The 11810-nt window shown below is 33.6% G+C and overlaps 1 protein-coding gene across 2 annotated transcripts in view; it reads left to right on the forward strand.

Moving 5' to 3' along the window:
* The window catches only part of LOC124949534, a 164285-nt gene that overhangs the window by 106205 nt on the left and 46270 nt on the right, over window positions 1–11810 (forward strand). The gene's annotated exons all lie outside the window — the stretch shown is intronic.

Here is an 11810-nt window from a genome sequence, read left to right on the forward strand (position 1 = left end):
CGGTTCTTTCCTTGACTATACTTTTTCCTCGGTAAACCTGTCTTCTTCTCGTTCTTCGTGCCGATTTCATTGCAACAATACGGGTTTGAGACGGGTTTTCTTTTCGTTTCCTTTGTCGATTTCATGAGATTAAAAATACAGAAATTGTCGACGTAAGAACATCGAAGAAATGAAGTTAAATGATTGGAAAAGTTAGATTGTTGTAGAATCATTGCAAAAGAAAACTCTCGATATTTTACTTCCTTGATATTTTTCTTGATCGTATAAAAAGTACATTTATAATTCCATACGATCGCAATATTTTTGTTTTCTTTTTCTTTTTTTTCTTTTTTTTTTTTTTTTTTTTTTTTTTTCTACCAGACAGTTTAAAGTCACATTACGTCGTATTAGCTTAATGAGGAGTACTTCAAAACGATAATAATTAATGATACTTTTCTCCGTTATTGCAACTCATTTCACAAATGTTTATTTCAGTGATGCGAGAACTCCTTCAATTTTATAAGAGTTTACTCTTCCTCTTGTAGTTGGAATCCTCGCTTCGGTCGTGTATCGTTCTTGAATTTTCGCTTAACGTTTAATCTGCCGAAGAAATGTTTATTCACGAAAGAGATGGTAAAAGGAATAAAAATAAAAACAAAAAAAAAAAAGAAGGATAGATAGAGAAAGAGTCAGAGAAAAAAAGCAGACAAAAAGAGAAGGAGAGTAATAGGAACGACGTAGTCGATTTAAAAGACTACCGTATTCTTTTTAACTAGTCTGACTCTGCTTGCTTGTTGGGAGAAAATGTAATATTTGCGTGACAAAAGCGATGAGAATTATCAAGAATAAGCATAAGTATAAGCGCTTATGTTGATTTACATACATACATACATACATACATACATACATACATACGTACCTATATAGATATACCTATACTTACAGGAGTAGAAGAGAGATAAAAAGATGCGATTCGGTTTATGGCAAATTGGAACCGTGAATGGAAAATGGAATGAATAGCCGGGCTCAGAAGTGGCCAAACGATTCCAACGGGGAGAGAGCCTCGAATCGTTCCGATTCGTTCTTTTTCAACAAATTCACAGAGTTCTCGGAGCTCTCCGAATAGAAAGGGAAAAACGTGCCTGCCGAGCAACGCGAATGCCTTCGCGCTTCCTTTCTATTCCTTGCATCTTTTCTCGCTCCTCTCTTCTTCCCCCTCTAACACCGTACCACAGTTCGTTCCTTTTTTCTTTTCCTTGGTTATCCATCTTCCCTGTTACAACTGTATCTCTTTCGCGAACGTTATCTCGCGTTTCCATACTACGTTTATTCTGTTTTCTTTTTTCCATTTTTTTTCTCCCTTCTTTCTCTTTCCTTTTCTTTTTTTTTTTCTTTTTTCTTTTTTCTTTTTTCTCCCCCTCGTACACTCGTTTTCCTCTCGTTGTTTTCCTCCTCTCCTATGTCTCTCACTTTTTCTCCATCTCTCGCGTTCGCACTCATATTTTTCTCAAACTTTCGGCCTCGGCGAAGAGCTATTTTTCACTTTCCGTCGAGGATAGTGGACGAGGTTGGATGCGTCAGCCAGCCACCCTCCCGGCGAGAGTTTCATATTTATAAAAGAGTTAATATTTATTCAACCCTCGTGGATAGCTTTTTACTCATTCACTGTCCCTTCTTCCGCTTATTCTACTCTTTTCCATTTTACCACAGCAGCCGGCTGTGGCGCCTATCCTCTAACGCGAAACGTTATACGCAAGCTTTGCTTTTTTATAATTTTTATCAGAAAATGTTATAGTTCGGGTGGAAAATTCGCACGAGCCGAATAATTCTCGTAAAATTCGTGTAAATTTTCTGTATCTATATGTATGCGTGTGTACTAGTAATACACTCTCTATAATATGAAATTGAGTAGAAGCTTGCTCATATTTCGTGAAGGTAAAAAACCTTATTAATTTTTTATTATTTTCATTCGTAGTTTTTACGTTGTAACGTAATCATTGAAAATTTTACTTTTTTTTTTGTCCTATTTTTTTTCCTTTTTTTTTTTTTTTTTTTTTTTTTTTTTCTTTTTTTTTTACAGCGGATAATTTAAATCACGGAATAAGTTAAGACAGAAAACATATTATTCGAATATGTTTTTTCTTCTTTCCTTTTCTTTTTCTCCCCTTTTTTCTTTTTCTTTTTAGAAAGATCTGTATCAACAACAACAACTACAACTACTACTACTACTGCTATTCATCAGTTATTTTATCAAATGTAGAAAGAGAAAAATTTTTTTCGTATATATGTTTTATGATTGGCACGGCAGGGACAAGAGGATTAAAGTTAGATCAAAGTGGATGAAATCCGATGTCAAGACGATTTCGTTTTCTATGCTCCGCTATTTCCAATTGGTATCACCGAACATCGATCGGCGATTGTTTCAATCGGCTTTAGCCACTGGCACTTTGTATTCCGCCATTTTCCATTCTCTCTTTCTCTCTTTCCCCTCCCCTTCTCTCTCTTTCTCTCTCTCTTTCTCTTTTTATTGAAGAGCGAAGTCCCTACCTCTCTCACTCTTCTTACATTCACTCTCTTTATCCTTTACCCTTCTTTTGCGCGTACACACGCATACATACATATGTACATACATACGTACTCCCACACATAGATCGTTTTACCTAGATACAACTTGACTCGACTTCCGTTTAGTAGTGATACGAGTTCTCGAAAGTGTTTGAAGCGGGAGAGACGTCGAATTTCCATAGATAGGAACAAGAGAAGCATTCGATTCGAAGTACAAACGTCACTATAGTATTCGAATTTACTATCGAAATTTATATGTTATTAAAATATATTAAATTTATATATGATATAATCAAGATACATAGGTATATAATATTCATAATTTATTTGTCGCATTTATTGAAAATCTTATTTAAAATGATCATTAATGAAATTGACAAATATGTATTATTTATTTTGAAAAAAAAAAAGAAAAAAAAAAAAGTTATTCAAGTTGAAAATAAGTGTCTGTATATTCATTAAATCTATCTGTTTATGAATATTTCATCGTTTGAAATTTATTCCTTGGGAAAAAAGTAACTTCATGATCAAAAAGGGAAGATCAAAAATGATAATTGAGAGAAAAAGAAATGGAAAAGGGAAAAGTAAGATATTAGAAGTTTCGCGGTGAAGACGATTGCGAACGAGTCGTTCGTTTTAGTTCGACGGTCGTACTCTTGGGAATACATGCCTTTGGAGAAATTACTTTGATCCAATGCCGCGGTTTTCTTTTGTCTGCTAAGAACAAAGTATTTTGGTTGCCCTCCGGGGAAGATTCGGATAGCAATTTCACGTAGTCGCAACTCGCAGAAAACGCGAAACTGTTTTCGATCCAAAACTAATTGTTTGGTTGGTTAGTTTATCAAAATGGAGCTAGTTTGCTTTCCTCATGATGAGAGAAAGGTAGTGAGTCAAGCAGGTGAGTGGAAGGAAGGAGGGAGCTAATCCGTCATTTCCGGTAATGTCAGATCTCATTAATGATCTATCGAGAATGTTTCGATCGTCATATCTACTTCATTTATGTTTCAAATCAATTCCATGTGAAAACTTTCTTCGAAAAGCGATACCATTTGTAATACAGTTGTTGTTTGAATTACTTGTGGATTTGATAATGATTTTGTCCATCGTTTTTCTTATTCTACTATTGTAAGAGTATTGCATTAATATTTATATAAAGAATATATATATATATATATATTAAGCGTTCCTACGAATATATGTTTTCTATCAATCTAATCCAAAATTCGTGATTTCACGAAAATAGAAGTTTGAAAATTTATAGCTGGCACATTAAAATTTATTGAAATAAAATAATCAAGTTAGAAAAGATAAAAATAAATCACTTATATTCGTATATTCGAAGACAATCTAACTTATCCAATGTCAGTTCTTTTATCACGTCGACGTATTTGTTATTATTGCTGTCTTTCGATCCCCTCTGGGTTACGTGACAATCCTAATTAGTCGCATACACAGTTACGACATTTCGTGGCTCGTGAATATTTATATTCATATCAATATCTTTCTTGACTGTCTCGCGATGAAATGATCTAATATTTAAATAGTTTAAGTCTTGACAAATACTGTTTAAAATATACGATGGTATGATAATTTTTATTAGAAAATATTTTATTAGAAATATTTTGTACTTTCTCCTAGAACACTTGTTATATATATATATATATATATATATATATATATATATATATATATATATATATATATGCATATTCATTCGAAATATCTTGATGAAATGACCTTTGCCGTTTAACAATAGTAAGTATGTCATGTTCCAAAAAAAAAAAAAAGAATAGTTTTACGAGCTAAGAACAAAATTATCGTTCTATTTTTGACGATTACAAAGGGACAGAACGTACTCTTCTTTTTCTTTCTACCATTCGTGTATCTTCATAATTATATGCCCTACTTTCTCTTAATACGTTTTAATTAACGTTGTAAGAGCATTATCTTACTCCTGTCTCCCTTTATCTTTCACAATTTTAGCTGGCTATCTTTCATTTTCAGTGTACCAGTTCAGTACAAAGTCTCAGTTTAGTCTCTTACTATTTTCCTTCTTGCCTGCAAAGAGGTATGCCTTTTCCAGTAGAAGTTGTATCATGTTCGCGACAGTTTAAAGATAACTTATACCTTTTTAATTTTCCCTCTCGCTTTCTCTCCCCTTCCTCTCTCTCTCTCTCTCTCTTTCTCTCCCATCTTAGTATAACTCTTGATCTTTTAGAAAGCTATCAAAAAAAGTTCACGAACTTGCCGTTAGCTATAATCCTTGGTTCGTATGTCTATCAAAAAAATTTTTGTTTGGCAACGTATATTTTTTATTAAAAATATATAATATTACTCACGACATATTTATTTATAAAATTACTTTTTTAAGAAATTACTTTTTTCTCCGTTTCTCTCTCTTTCTCTCTGTCACTGTCTCTTTCTATCTCTCAATCTCTTTTCCTCTCATTGACACGTGAATTCCTTTTGAAGTTTCAACTGTCAAGACGTCGTAAAACAGGTCGTTCACGGAGTAGGTTTGTCTTCGTCAAGACGAGCCAAAGGAGTGAGAAAGCTTTTTAAAAAGTACGTCCTTTCCTTTCGGCCATCGTCCTCTTCTTTTTCTTCTTCACCGTCGTTTAGAAGGATCCGTTCGTCGAGAGAAGATGTTGTATCGCTTTTTGAAAAATGGACTGGTTGCGAGCTAGATATGAAGAAGAAGCGAATGTAACGCACTACTGCAATGGATACGATCGATCGTATATCTCAAAATGGCATAGTATAGTATAGTATAGTATAGTATAGTATAGTATAGTATATTATCTATCATATATTTTTACTATCTAAATCATAAAGAATATGGCTTTCGTTTAACGTAGGTGTCATCGTTCAAAATACTTTATACTTTTGTGACTGATCTTAACGAAAAATTTCAGTTGCATTCGTTATATAAAATAGATCGGATCGAGTTAAATTAGTGATTGGAAAGTTTTTGGGCGAAATTCCAAGTTTCATCGAAAGTGTTCGCAAGGCCGGTAAAAGTATTAATATATTCCTCTATGTTCCGTCGCATGATTCAACATGGTACATTTCAGTTAGAAAGACTGTCAGGTATGATCTATTCACGTGCATCGTTATTTCCGCAAGGGAGATGATTTTGAGAAGGCACGATCGCTTGGATAGGAGAAAGAAAGAGAAGAGAATGAGAGGGAGAAAGAAGGATAGAAAAAGAGAGAGAGAGAAAGAGAGAGAGAGAGAGAGAGAGAGAAAGAAGAAGATATAGAGAAAGAGAGAGATGGAGAGATAGAGAGAGAGAGAGAGAGAGAGAGAGAGAGAGAAAGAAGAAGAGATAGAGAAAGAGAGAGATGGAGAGATAGAGATAGAGATAGAGAAAGAGAGAAAGAGAGAGAGAGAGAGAGAGGGAGGGAGAGAGATAAAGATCTTTTCCTCGGCTGATATTCCTCTTGCACAGTTTCAGAGTGCTCGTATCCTTTAATGATACTTGCAAGGAAGTCGTACGAAATCGAGGGGTGAAACTGGGCGGCTCATGCACCCGCGGGATCCAAAGTTTCCTGTAACACGTAAGTGGGTAGTTAAGCCTGCTGCCTGATACCCTTCTCCACCCTTTACTCTCTCCTTCCTTCTTCTCAGCTTGAATGCAACTCATCGAACTAATTAATATCAATTTTCTTAATCTCTTACTCAGTGAGCATCGTCTCTCGTGGATCGAGTTATAAAAAAGTTCATCGAATGATAATGTTCTTAAATGATATTTTTTATTATTTATTTTGTTTTAAAAGAATACGATTAATCATATAGAACGTTTCCCGATACAGGATATGTAAAAATATTCTGTAGAATGTATTAATGAATATCAATTGTTATCTATAAAGCAATATAATCAATTGTCGATACAAAATTTATTTTTATCTCAAGTCAAGTGTTTTTCATATAGCTTTTTATTTTTCCTGTTTCTCTTTTTCTTTTTTTTTTTTTTCTTTTTTTTTAGATTTCGATTATTTCTATTATTTAACGTCGGATCAATCATTTGCGTGAGTTATCAACGACAGGTCAAACCTTATTGCGCGTCTAATACGTGTTTTGGCCAATCCTTAGGACTTGCTGACTTACTTACGGCTTCAAGACATTGTGCACTCGAGGGACGGCGGTCTTTACTTGGCACATTAATTAAGTTAACGGGATCATTAATCGGAGCTTCTCGAGTACTCGAAACTTCCAACGGAATTCATGCGGATTCGTATAAATCGTATAAATTGCGTGAGGTAAAACGAGCTCTAGCGGTTAACTTTGTTACGAGATCTACTATGGATGCTGCGGAACAATGTATGTGTATATATGTATTTCGAAATACCTTTTACTTATGCGAATAACACTCGAGTAGACTAATTAAATCGAGAATGGTAGTAAGTATGAAGAAGGCGCGAAGACAACTTGGGAGAAGGAATTCTTTTTATTTTTTTTTTTTTTTTTTTTTTTTCTTTATCAACTTTAATATAATCTAATGAAGTTTAAATTCAATAGAAAGAGAGAAAGAGAGAGAATTTACGAATACGAACGAAGAATGAAAATTATTGTGTACTTTCTCGTAGTTCGTACTTTTCAATTGAAGGAAAGAAACGGGAATAGGAGATCGCATGTAAATAGCTTTGTATAATTTTTCTTTAATTGTGCGAAGATCGATCGACTTTCTTCTTTTTTTTTTTTTTGCCCCTTCTCCTTCTCCATTTCTTTAGGGTACCGATTCCTTCGAGGTCTTTCATTCTCTCACTTCAATCTCATTTCGTTGAGCCTTTTTTTAATCGTATTACGCTGGCTCTATCCATCTCTAGCTTCCTCGACTTTCGAGCTACCTGGATTTTCACCCTGGAGAAAGAGGAATTGCCTTTTCTTTCTTCCACGTCGGCTCCATCTTTATTAGTAGTTTTTCTATCGCAGCAGGACATCGAGAAAGATCTAACTAGAGTTCCTTCGAATTAAGAAAGAAAAAGAGAAAGATATAGAGAGAAATAGAAAAAGAGAGAGAGAGAGAGAGAGAGAGAGAGTGATAAAGAAAGAGAAAGAGAGAGAGAAAGAGAGAGAGAAAGAGAGAGAGAGAGAGAGAGAGAGAGAGAGAGAGATTGGGCACCATCCTCTTCGTTTTCTCATTGCATTAGGCTGTTCAATTAGTGAAATTAAAAACTTTTCGATCGAACAGTCATGTAACGAGTTCAATATAGAAGCTCGTTCTAAGCTACCACGAAGCCTCTTGTAGACGTGGAGTCCTTCCCTTCAATCATCCACTTTATCTATATTGATACTACCTAGCTATATCGATAAATGTACTTCGCTTATGTCTACCTAGGATTTCTCTCTTTATGCATCGTTGCACGTTTCGATATTAAAGTTCATCGAACTTTCTCGTTAAGAACATTGCCAGCTAGTTATATTCGACTTCGATTTGCTGCTATATCGATTTTATCATTCTTCACGTTAATAACTGTTACGTTATTTATCATTTAGGGTAATCAATGATATCGTTCAAAATAATTTCGAAAGTATCGGAAATTACTATACTGTAGTATAAATTTATGAAATTTTTGAAAAAAAGAGAACGTCAAAGATATCTTTGATAATCTGAATTATAATAATCGATAGATCTAATTTACTATTCCTTATGCATTACATATAATTTTTAAGAAAAGGTCGATCGATTGTGTTAGGAGAAAAGCGCCTAGCTTTCCCTCTTTTATTATTAAAGCGCTCATAAGCGAATACTAAAAATCGAGCGAGGCAAAGTCGAGGGGAGACTAATTTACTTCGAGGAAAAAAAAATATTATATCATAGGGCTGTGTAATCTCGTTACACGCATGTAAAGGGGTACCTAACTTTTTTCTTGGCGCTGTGTATCAAATACGACTATTATTATACATTCTTTTGATAGAACCCTAACCTCGCTATTAATATTATTTTTCTCATCAATATTATCATTATTAGTAATATTATTGTTAATATTATTATTATTATTATTATGTTATTATTATTATTATTATGTTATTATTATTGTTGTGATTATGGAATAACTATGTTACTATTAATTATAGTATAATATATTTAATATATAATATTATTTATTCATGTGTTCACAAAGGAAATAGAAATGAAAACAGTGACTTGAATATTAGTTAAAGATTTCAAATTGGTAAAAGCTAATATGTAATAAGAGCGTCCAATTATAATATTAGCATTTACTTTGATTCCGTGAATATAACGTAAGGTTTCGACGGCATGTCGGATGGAAGATCTACTAGAAGGGGTTGAAAACGCTTCACCACCCTGCTTGATACTCGCGCTTCCTCAACTTCGTTAGCCTGGGTGAACATTAATGACCCACGAGAATACATTCAACCCTCCAGTAGAGACTACCTTTCTCTGTCCTCTCTGTCCTCTCTGTCCTCTTCCTCCTTGTTTCTTCTTGCATTCTTTTTATCAAGCTTTGCGCGTTTGCCTTGGTCATTGACCTTTAGGAAAAAGAGAAAAAGAGAGAGAAAGAGAGAAAGAGAAAAAGAGAGAGAAAGATAAAAAGAGAAAGAAAGAGAGAAAGAGAAAAAGAGAGAGAGAGAGAGAGAGAGAGAGAGAACATTGAAAATCAAAAGTCCCCATCATTCCCATTTTCTCTACTTTTTCCGAATATTTATTCAAGAACACCGTATATATCGAATTCGAGTATTACACGTATCTTCAATCCGATTTTTAATATTCCGGTAAATGTTTGCGTATAATAATGGAGAAAATAATAGGGTGCTAACGTCTTCTTGTAACACCTAGGCGAAATAGCTTGGTAACGAGATTTGCTCGGGTAAAATTTGTTCTACATTTTTTGAGGTCGCCGTGAGGTCGCATCGACTAGATTCTTTATTTTTCTTTTTTATTTCTTTTCTTTCTTTTCTTTTTTTTTCCTTTTTTTTCTTTTTTTTTTTAAAGTTAGCTATTTCATTCCTAAAGAAAGGTACATGAGAAGTTCCTTTTAAATGTGTTTGTTAAGCGAGATTAAGAGTTCGTTGTGGGTGGGGTGGGAGGGAAGTCTTCAAACTCCCTACACGATGTATCGTCTCAAGGTGTTAATCGATTTTGTCCTAGTTTACTGCCACGAGTACGAACGTTAAGAGTTGCTGGGAATAAGTCCGAAAGCGGGCATGTAATATTATTCCGTGGTTCACCGTCCTCCCGTCCTTAATTCGTGCGTCTTTGGGTCGAGACTTTCATTTAAATTCTCTATTGTGACCTCAACACTGCTTTACTTTGGTGCACTGCGACGCTGGAATTTATAGCATTATGAATAAGGGTCTGGCATGAACGTGGGAATATATTGGGGGATTTTTTTTTCCTCCTTTTAAAGCTCTTTTTTTTCAACTTTTATTTTTCCATACGTAAGACTAACGAATTATTTTGTTAATTAAAACGCGAAATATTACGATAAGAAATGTTGTTAGTTCGTTTATTTCAAAAGCTCATCTATTCGATTAGAAAATATTCTACTTGTATAAACATAGACGTTCGTCTGGGATGTGTTCTCTAAAATGTAAAATTTCGTAAAATATTGCAGCGGAGAATAATTTACCGAATGACAAATTAGTAAAATGTAAATGCATGGATGGGAATAAATACTAATATACGAGAATATAAACGACATTTATTCGCTTTGACGAAATAAATTTATCTGGATCGATTTATTTTAAACTCTAGAATCGATAAGGAAAGATATATATATATATATATATATATATATATATATATATATTTGTCGGAACGAATACATTTTCTCTGCCGGTACGATGTGTCGAATGGCAGAGAGATGACAAGATATCAAACGGCATTGCGGAAACTGCGCGTAGCGTTGTAACATTTTCGGGTAACTATACGATCAGAAAGGTATGCATAGAAATACGAGGGTAGCTATGTAGAGAACATTTCGTTCGTATAACAGCGTTTAGGTATTGTCAGTACAAAATAGATAGGCGTACCTTTCGAACCATATATTTGTATATGTATATTACAAGATGCATACATAATTTAACGCTATCAATTTCATGAACGGTTTATATATGTATATATACAGTATGCTTAGTTATGTATATACACGCGATAATTTTCCCCAAGTATTAAAAATGCAAAAAAAAATGTTTCAAGGGAGACACCTATGATATCAAGGAAGATACATCGTAATAATAATTATTAACTTTGGGATGACCATGGTGAGCCCTATGAAAGTTACGTTTACATTTTTAAATAGAACTCTATATTCTTTATTACATTACTCTTATAGCTGACATTAAACTGTTTTTGAACGTACTATGTACACATATGTATTTTATAGAAAATAGCTATAGTGCTCGTTGTTCAGTTATTAAGTTTCAAATTTGATGTGTAACCCGATGTACCTGGTAGAATAGTTTAATCGAATTTTGTGTGATTTCAGACGGCGAACAATTAAATTGAGCCACATCGATACAAAATGTGTAAATGTATTATTGTTGCACTTGACATCATACAACATTCGTTTGAAACATTTTGTTGCATGTTTAATGCTTAGAGAAATAATCACGGTTATACATATAAATTGTACATACTATATATATGTTTGTTTGATTTATAAAAGTATTTTAATACGTATATTCCATATATAATTTTTCCAATGAAATATTTATGAGTTTATTGAATTTATAAAAGGATGAAAGTAACTAGATCTTAATATAGATCATAAGCAATAGCTAATAGCGTTATTTGATCTTCCAATAGTATTTAGAGCTTGGCCGTCTGACGTCAATCAAGCTTCTCGTTATCCTTCGAAGGGATACATCCTTACGTATACATAACGGTACATACTCTGATCTCCAGCAGGAGTTAGTAATACGATCGATATTCAGAAACATGATTGTATTAATAGCATACTGGACTATAGATCTCTACTATTTCCTTAATTAAACCTCGAAGAAGATTCGAAATTTTCAAAGGATTATAAGAATATAATCTTTTGAATATGATTCAGAGTGATTATTATGAACACGTTCGTTGATAATAATTTTTCTTTGAATGAATAATTAAAGAAATATAAAATATTTAATTATTGATTTGAACAGTATCATTAACAGAATATGTTTCTTCTAATCAAGTAAATATTTAGCGTTACTATTAACCAGAATAGTCCGAAGATTTTCAGAAAAGATTTTACGGCATTCATTCGTGGTGTCTGTACATACATTCTATGGAGTCTCACACGTTAATTGAG

Source organism: Vespa velutina, chromosome 5 (genome assembly GCF_912470025.1).
Source record: "Vespa velutina chromosome 5, iVesVel2.1, whole genome shotgun sequence".
In the NCBI taxonomy this organism is placed as follows: domain Eukaryota; kingdom Metazoa; phylum Arthropoda; class Insecta; order Hymenoptera; family Vespidae; genus Vespa; species Vespa velutina.